This window comes from Myotis yumanensis, unplaced genomic scaffold (genome assembly GCF_028538775.1).
Source record: "Myotis yumanensis isolate MYYU_CA2020_CCGP unplaced genomic scaffold, mMyoYum1.0.hap1 SCAF_13, whole genome shotgun sequence".
NCBI classification, from domain to species: domain Eukaryota; kingdom Metazoa; phylum Chordata; class Mammalia; order Chiroptera; family Vespertilionidae; genus Myotis; species Myotis yumanensis.
The window spans coordinates 58,460,276-58,469,868 of NW_027223764.1; the positions used below are offsets into that span (position 1 = coordinate 58,460,276).

The window sequence follows — 9,593 nt, forward strand, 5'->3', positions numbered from 1 at the left end:
AAAACAAAAAACAAAAAAAAAAACTTCTATGTTGCTTGTCCTTGTTCTCACTTCCCATTTATCCTTTTACCCATTTAAATATGGCTCTTACTCCAAACATTTTGCTATGACACTATTTTGCTATGGAAGCAAACAACCTGTAACAGTCAAATCCAAAGGTCATTTTTCAATCTTTGTCCAACTGCCATTTGAAATTATTTATCAAACCCTCGTTTTCTTAAAACATTCTACTTTTTTGAATCTGTGAGACCATCAAATTGGAATTCTTTTGTGTTTAAAAGACAAGTAATTATTGATTTATTCATTTAGTCACTCGTGTAACAAATATCGACTCAATGCTACAAGCCAGGCATTAATGCTAGGTACTGGGAACTCAACAATAACAACAAGGATCTTTAATAGTCCAATGGGAGACATAAAATGACAATCATAAAACAGTAATATCGAGCTACCACAGGATTAAATGCAGGGTGTCTTACAAGGGAGAAGCCTGGGGCAACTCAACCATTATCTGCAATTTTAGTGACAAAATTTTAAAGCTGAATTTAAATATTCAGAAAAAAAGGAGTACATATAGGCCCTGAGTCATCCCGATCTCCCACCCCAACGCAGGACCCAGGAAAGCAGTCTGAGCTGTCTTACCCAAGGGAAAGGCCTGCTACAGGTAACCTCCAAAATGGTTAATGAGTGTAAGACACTCGCTGCTTCTGTGTCCTAAGTGCCCTGCAATCTGACTTCCATTTGCCATCTCTATTAAGACAATAGTAAAGTCCAAATTGTATAAACACTCACAGTGCTTGACAACTGTGAAACTGTCCTGAGTTTTTAGAACACTCCACTTTCCTAACTAGTTCTTCTACCTCTCCGAATTTTCTCACTTCTTCCTTGGCCCATCCCTTCTTTTCATTCCACACAACTCTGCAGAATTTATCTAATTCTATTCATTTAACTACTAAATACCCGATTTTGCTTTACCAATATATAACTGAACCAACTACACCCCCTAACATCAGACATATTTTTAATATCACTTTATTTGAAACAATCACAGTAGATTAAAAAAAAGCAATGTTCTTTTTACTTAGCCTTTCTTTTTAAAAAATGTTTTTATTCTTTTATTTTTTAAATATATTTTTATTTATTTCAGAGAGGAAGGGGGAGAGAGAGAGATAAAAACATCAATGATGAGAGAGAATCATCAATCAGCTGCCTCCTGCACGCCCCCTACTGGGGATTGTGCCCACAACCCGGGAATGTACCCTGACTGGGAATAGAACCATGATCTCCTGATTCATGGATTATGCTCAACCACTGAGCCACACCAGCTGAGCTCTTTCTCTTTTTTTTCTATTTTTGTAAGTTTATTTGAGCCAAATTGACAACATATGCAGAGAAGCAAGATATCAAATGTCCCTTCGCCTCTTCACTGAATGGAAAACCTGACTACATGACCCTGTATCCAGACCAGATTTACAGAATCTTTGGATTAAAGTCTGCCCTCTGGGCAGGGGGAGGTGAAAACATGGGTGACACAAAAGCAGCCTTGAGAGTTCAGGGATGATCTCCCAGGATAAGAGATGACTAAAGCAAATCAAAATTCTATAGACATAGTCATTTGTACATAATAATTACTTCAGCAGTCTTCACTTATTTGTCTAAATATACTTCCCTAGAGGCATGGGACACCTCCACACAAAAAAACTGACTAGAAAGTATGGTCCTGTTAATTCAAAACACAGTAATTTTTTTTAAGTCTTTATACCCAAGGCTGCTGTGTGTGTGTGTGAGCAGGGCAGGAATAAAATGTGCTGAGGGCCAGGGGAAATAAAATTATTTATCAAAGAAAAAAATCATAGACTGAAGAGTTCAGTTATGGACAACTGATATATTTCAATGATTCTAGATATGTTTTGAGTGTACTTAGAGGGTTAAAGCTCATTAAGATACCAGATGAAACTTCAAGCACATATCCATTACCAGGGTTAATAATTATACAATTTCCCAATCTGCAGAAGGCCACTTCAGTCGGAAAGACCAATACAACCATGATCCTTTATCTTTAGAGTGGTCAGAGTCTGATGAATGGGTCAAAGATTTATAAAACAGGATGAACTGTATCAGCAGGTTTTGTCTTTGCAGAACACTGCAACTAAAAATGCTTATTACAAAATACATGTAGTGAAAAGACAATATCTATCCTCTTACCAAACTAAAAACTCACTGTTAAATGTCTCCATTCTATCTTATCCAAAACACTAAGTACCATACAGTTATTCAATAGCATCAAAGGATAAAATAATAAGGCAGCATACAACTGTTATTAAAAACATGGGTTTTGAAGTAAGATGGATGTGATTTGTTAAAACCCAACTCTGCAACTTACTAAAAATGTAAACTTAAAATTGTTGACACAGGTTCATTACACTGTTCTTTCTTTTTCTGTATATTTTGAAAACATCCATAATAAAAAAATTAAATTTCTTTACATGTCAAGTGGGGATTAAGTTTCTTTATCTGTCAAATGAGAACAACATCAATTACTATCTGACAGTGTTTGCAAAATGGACCCAAACAACGTTAGTGTTAAACCTCAGAAACTCTAACCAGAGGGAAAGGGGGTGAGGGGAGGTAGAAGAGGGTATAGGGAAGATAAATGATGCCAGAAGGTGACTTGACAGGGTGTTAAACACACAATGCAATATACAGATGATATATTACATAACTGGACACCTGAAACCTATACAACTTCATTAATCAATGTCACCCCAATAAATTCAATAAGAGAAACTCTACACATACATACTTGGTGACACAAACAAAAACCAACCCATTGTATTTTCTTGAAGTTTTTTTTAATTGTGTATTCTTATACAGTTGTAACCATAAAATTGAATTTTGTATTTTGTTTCAACCCATATATGGTCACCTATAATCTTCCTAATCATTTTTACTGCTAGCCTAATATTTTAATAATGAATCTAATTTAGTTAGCCACTACTCTTTAGTTCGCTAAACTGTCACTATTATAGCCATTGCTGTAATAAATTATTTGGGACAGTCAGCATTAATTTTCAATTATTTTTGTGATAAACTCCCATGTATTTGGATTATTGGGTCATATGGCTCTTGATATTTATTATGTTGTTTGCAAAAGAATGGACACTTTAGAATGCCATAAACCATGGCCGAGACTCTCAGTCTTACCACAACTTTGTTAGCATTTGAAAAAGTAAGTTTACTAGTTAGAAGTGCTTTATAGTTGCTTTACTTGCATTTCCCAGTTGAAAAATAGTGAATTTTAAATTACATTTGGATTATTATCCTTAATATATGAGGAGTATGCAAGCATGTACACATATGGACATACAGAGTAATAGAAAAACAGGTTAAGAAGACAGGCAGGTATATATCACAGAAAAAAACACATAGTTAAAAAGACTGAAAACATTCATTCTCCTAATAAAATGAAAGAAAACCCTTCTACCTATCAAACTAGCAAGCGTCCATGTAGAAGGCTCAGGGTGCAGGGAAGTGACTGCCACTGGCAGCAGTTTAAACTAGTAAAGCCTTTCTGCGGAGCGACCGGGCAGGGTACGTCAGAGTCAAAGTCCTCCTCCCTCTGCACGTCCCACTTCTAGGAATATGATGAAAGGGAAAACAGGCTGTACATGCTCACAGACCTACCTACAAGGATGTTCACAGCAGTGTGTGCATGTTAGAAAAGAAAATGTGCATTGGCCAAAACCGGTTTGGCTCAGTGGATAGAGCGTCAGCCTATGGACTGAAAGGTCCCGGGTTCGATTCCGGTCAAGGGCATGTACCTGGGTTGCGGGCACATCCCCCGTGGGAGATGTGCAGGAGGCAGCTGGTCGATGTTTCTCTCCCATCGATGTTTCTAACTATCTATCTCTCTCCCTTCCTCTCTGTAAAAAATCAATAAAATATATTTAAAAAAAAAAAAAAAAGAAAATGTGCATTGATTGTGGTCTGGTTGAATAAATTATGATATATCCATGAAAAGGCAAACACTGTAGCCACTACAACTTGTGAAGACTATAAAATATCATGCAAAAGTTTTTCTTCAATATACTGATATGTAAAATAAGGAGACTATAGAAAATTATGTATGGAAAGATTTTATTTATCTTTAAAAAAAAACAGTATTCAGTTTTCCAGCATTAACTTTGAAGTTAGAAACCATTTCTTCTCCTATATAAAAAAGATGTGTGTTTTCCATAATGACTGGTACAAGTGGTAGTAAAAAAGTTGTTCTTTTATTCTTTAATCTTTTTTAATTTAAAAAATATATATGTTTTTATTCATTTCAGAGAGAACGGGAGAGAGAGAGAAAGAGACAGACAGACAGACAGACAGAAACATCAATGATCAGAGAGAACCATCAATTGGCTGCCTCCTACATGCCTCCTACTAGGGATCGAACCCACAACCTGGGCATGTGCCCTGACCAGGAATCGAACCATGACTTCCTGGTTCATGGGTCAATGCTCAACCACTGAGCCACACCAGGCAGGCCTTTAATCTCATTTAATCAGTATAATTTGTTATCTTAATTCATTGTGCTAAGAAATAACACTGAGTGCCGAACCGGTGTGGCTCAGTGGATAGAGCCTCGGCCTGCGGACTCAGGGGTCCCAGGTTCGATTCCGGTCAAGGGCATGTACCTTGGTTGCGGGCACATCCCCACTGGGGGGCGTGCAGGAGGCAGCTGATCTATCTCTCTCATCGATGTTTCTGGCTCTCTATCCCTCTCCCTTCTTCTCTGTAAAAAATCAATAAAATATATTTTTTTATAAAAAAGAAATCCTCAGTAAAATATTTTTTTAAAAAAAGGGGGGGAGGATGGTGGTTTAATGGGGGGGGATGAGGACACATTTGTAATACCTTAATAAAGAATTTTAAAAAAAAGAAATAACACTGAGTACTGATAACCTGTGTACTATGTACACTCATGCTGAATTCTTTACTCTTTTTTTTCCAACTGATTTTGAGAAAGAGAGGGAGACAGAAAGAGAAACATCAATCTGTTGTTCCACTCATAAGCACTGACTGGTTGTTTCTTTTAAGGGCTCTGACCAGGGATTGAACCCACGACCCTGGCATATTGGGACAATGCTCTAACCAACTGGGCTACCCAGCCAGGGCTGAACCCCTTACTCTTAAGAATTACTAATAGTGGCGCTCTCCCTCTCGGGAGCCTTTCTTCCCCACAGGAGTGCATCTCCTACTCTAAGGGACCCCACCAGACTTGCACCAGGGGAGCAATGGGCAGTAGCAGCTTGTCCTGGGCTAAGCCCCTGACCCTGTCTCCAAGGTCCCTTTTCTCTGTCTTTTCAGTGAGCCAAGCAGCCCAGCCCAGGCTCTCCTCCTGCTTCTTCTTGCTCTCCTGTGACTACTACTACGACTACTACTACAGAGAGAGAGAGAGAGAGAGAGAGAGAGAGAGAGAGAGAGAGAGAGAAAGAGAGAGACATCAATCCATGATGAGAGACAATAATTGATCGCTGCCTGCCTCCTGCATGCCCCACACTGGGGATCGAGCCCACAACCCGGGCATGTGCCCTGACCAAAAATCAAATCGTGAGTTGTTGTTGTTGTTTTTTTTTAATATATTTTATTGATTTTTTACAGAGAGGAAGGGAACGGAATAGAGAGTTAGAAACATCGATGAGAGAGAAACATTGATCAGCTGCCTCCTGCACACCCCCTACTGGGGATGTGCCCGCAACCCTTCAGTCTGCAGGCCGTCACTCTGTCCACTGAGCCAAACCGGTTAGGGCCAAACCGTGAGTTTTAATAAAGGTACTCTCAAAATAAAAAAATTACTAATAGTCACTAAATTCTAACCTCTGAATTTCCTACCTAAAATGTTAGAACACTGCCACATTTTATGGGACTTATGAAAAAATGTAAGAAGTATTATTTGTTCTTCAAAAACAAAAGGAATTGAAATTTAAAGCTAGTATACATTCTTTCATCTGAAGTAACAGTTACTAAAACAAACCTCGGAAAAGACAACTGATTGTTCACATCTCTGTGCATAAGCTTTGGTTGCCTTTGCAATAGTCTGGTTTTCAAGTGAGATGTCATGTTCTCCTCACCACAGGTGGCCTCTGCAGAGACAGTCTCCCTCCCAATTAAAAAAAACGGCCCACATGGGTGCCGGACCAGCCCATTCTGAGCCTCTGCCCCTCCTACTAGTCTCCAGTGCTTTCTTCTTTACTTCTCTAGTTGTAAGACTTCCATTCAGCCAGCTTTCAGGAGGTTCTCAATGATGGTTGTTCTGTATTTTCATTGTAATTTTGATGTGGTTGTGGGAGGCAGCGAGTACTGGCGTTTACCTACACTGCCATTTTGGTTTGGCCTCAATTTTTTTTTAATACTCACGAAGGACATATTTTTTATTGATATTTATATATAGAAAGGGAAACACTACTGTGAAAGAGAACATAGATTATCTCCAATCAGGGACCAAACCTGCAACCTAGCCATGTGCTCTGACCAGGAATAGAACCCGCAACCTTTTGATATACTGGAGGATGCTCCAACCAACTGAGCCACACTGGCCAGGGCTATGCTGCAACTATAAGGGGCATGCAAGAAGCAGCCAATCGATATCTCTTTCTCATCAAGTTTTTTATCTCTCTATCCCTCTTTAAAAAAATAAGTAAATAAATGACTCTTATTTTTTAAAAAATGAGTAAAATATCTTTACAATATACCCACATAATGGCTATTTCTGGAACTCTATGAATGCATTCAACTTTCCTTCTGGTATCATTTTCCTTTTGTCTGAAAAGTTTCCTTTAATATTTTAATAGCTCAAATCTGCTGGCAATAAAATCTCTCATCTTTGTTAGTCTGAAATATTCTTTTTTTTTTAATCTTCACCTGAGGATATGTTATTATTGATTTTAAAGAGACAGAAAGGAAGGAGAGAGAAAAACATTTATGTGAGAAACATAGATCAGTTGACTACTGTAGGCACCTAGCTGGGGGCGTGACCTGCAACCTGAGTATGTGCCCTGACAGGGAGTCCAACCCTTAACCTTTCCACCTACAGGATGATGCTCCAACCAACTGGGCAATACTGGTCAGGGCTCTGTATTTTTTAAGATATTTTCTTACTGAGTATGAAACTATGTTGACAGCATTTTTTTTCTTTCAGTACTTTGAAAAGATTGCTTCAGTATCTTCTGGCTTCCATAGTTTTTCATCTTAGCTTGTTCCTTTTTAAGTAATGTCCTTTTATCCTCTGGATACTTTTAAGAATTTATTTTTTTCCTGACTTTCAGCAGTTTTATTACTATGTTCCCAGGTATAATTTTATTTATGGTTATTCTATTTGGTGTTCTTTGAGGTTCATGGAACTGCAGGTTTGTAATTTTCATCAGATTTGGACTTTTTTTGTCATTGTTTCTTCAAATAATTTTTCTGTTTACCTCCTCTCTCTTTCCTAGGACTCTATACATATATTACACAACTTGATATTGTTCCAAAGGTTACTGATATTCTATTAATAATGTTCCAGTCTTTTTTTTCACTTTCCACATCATTTTGGATAGGTTCTTCTGCTATATCTTCAAGCTCAATTATCTTTTCTTTTGCAGTGTCTAATCTAATGTTAATTCCACTCAGTGGTTTGTTTTCATTTTGGATATTTTATTTTTCATCTCTAGATGTTCCATTTGAGTCCTTTTCTTATCACTCATTTCTCTCCTTACCATATACATGTTTTCTTATGCCTTCTTGAACATATGGAACACATTTACAATAGCTGTTTCAAAATCCTTGTATGACAATGCTATCATCAGAAATATTTCATTTCCAGTCTCTTCCAATTTTTTTTACTCCTGGTTATGGGTCATTATCCTATTTGATTAATATCCCTAATAATCTTTTATTTGATACTGGACATTTTCATTGCTGGGTGCTGGTTTTTACTACATTTCTTTAGAGTGTTGGTCTTAGCCTTGCCATAGTGGCTCAGTTTGTTAAGAGTTGTCCTGTGCACCAAAAGGTTGCCAGTTTGATTCACATACCTGGGCTGCAGGTTCGATCTCCAGTTGGGACGTGTATGAGGATTTAAAAAAAAAAAAAAAGAGTGCTGGACTTAGTTTTGGCATACAGTTAAGTTACTGGCAATCAAGATTTAATTTTGTCACACAGTTGAGTTACAATTTAATACTTTCAAATCTTGTTTTAAGCGTTGTTAGTGTGGATTTAGATAGGTCTTTAGTCTATGTTAACCCTACTCAAGGTCTCTAGCCAATACCCCATGTATGAAATAGTGTCTGCACTTTGTATAGTAGAAATACAAGTTATTTCCAGCACTGTGTGAACTCCTGGAATTGTTCAACATACTAATTTTCCCTGTGGCTTTCCCTAGACAAGAAAAAGCTAAAGGAATTCATCACCACCAAACCAGTATTACACGAAATATTAAATGGTCTTCTTTAAGAAGAAGAAGAAAAAAGATCGAGAATATGAACAATAAAATGACAATAAATACATTTCTATAAACAACTGAATCTAAAAATCAAAATAAACAGATAAGCAGAGCAAAAACAGACTCATGGATACAGAGAACATTTTAATAGTTGCCAGGTGGGAGGGGGTTTGGGTGGATGGGTGAGAAAGGTGAAGGGGTTTAGAAGCACAAATTAGTCATAGCCCATGGACACAGACAATAGACAAGTGGAGGCCTGGGATGGGGTGAGAGATGGGTAGAGGGGGTCAAACAGGGGTAGTAAAATGGGAGACATCTTAATACTTTCAACAATAATTTTTTAAAAAATATGCATCTTCACCCAGCTGGTGTGTCTCAGTGGTTGGAGGTCATGGTTCCATACTCAATCAGGGCACATGCCCAGACTGTGGGCTCAATTCCCCATGGGGGTCATGAAGGAGGCAGTCGATCAATGAGTCTCTCTTATCATTGATATTTCTATCTCACCCTCTCCCTTTCTCTCTAAAAATCAATAAAAATATTTTTTAAAAACACATCTTGAAGTTATTACAACCAATCTTGAAATGAGTATACTAATTAAGTGTATAAAATGTATGACAGTTTAATTCCATTTCTCTCCTTTTGTATTCTCATAGTTTTAAACTCTACATCTATTTTGCTGTAAACCCCACATTATTAATGTTTTTGCTTTAAATAGTCATTATTCTATGTGTATGTGTATTACAGATGAAGTTACCAAAAAATTCTCTATATTTATGCAGATATTTACCATTTCTGGTATTCTTCATTATTTTCTACAGATCCAAGGCTCCATTTGGTCTCTGTTGCCTTTTTTTTTCCTCATTGAAGAATGTATAGAAATTTATTTAAAGTTTCTCAGGGATGAAAGGAGAGGGAGGTTGACAGTAAACATCAGAGCAAAACCTTAAAAATCTATGAATATACTCCCTCCTAAAGTTCTACTACATATACCAGTGGCCAATTACTTTTATTCTCTCATAAAAAAAACTGAAGACCTGCCGGAAGCTGGTCCATCTTTGCTGCTTGACACAGTTGCTACATGGAAGAAACATCTTCACAGCATATGTTTCAAGGGACCTGGCGT

The 9,593-nt window shown here is 37.5% G+C and overlaps 1 protein-coding gene across 3 annotated transcripts in view; it reads right to left on the reverse strand.

Annotated features, from left to right (window-relative positions):
• The window catches only part of SHLD2 (shieldin complex subunit 2), a 121,865-nt gene that overhangs the window by 78,134 nt on the left and 34,138 nt on the right, over positions 1 to 9,593 (reverse strand). The window lies entirely within an intron of this gene.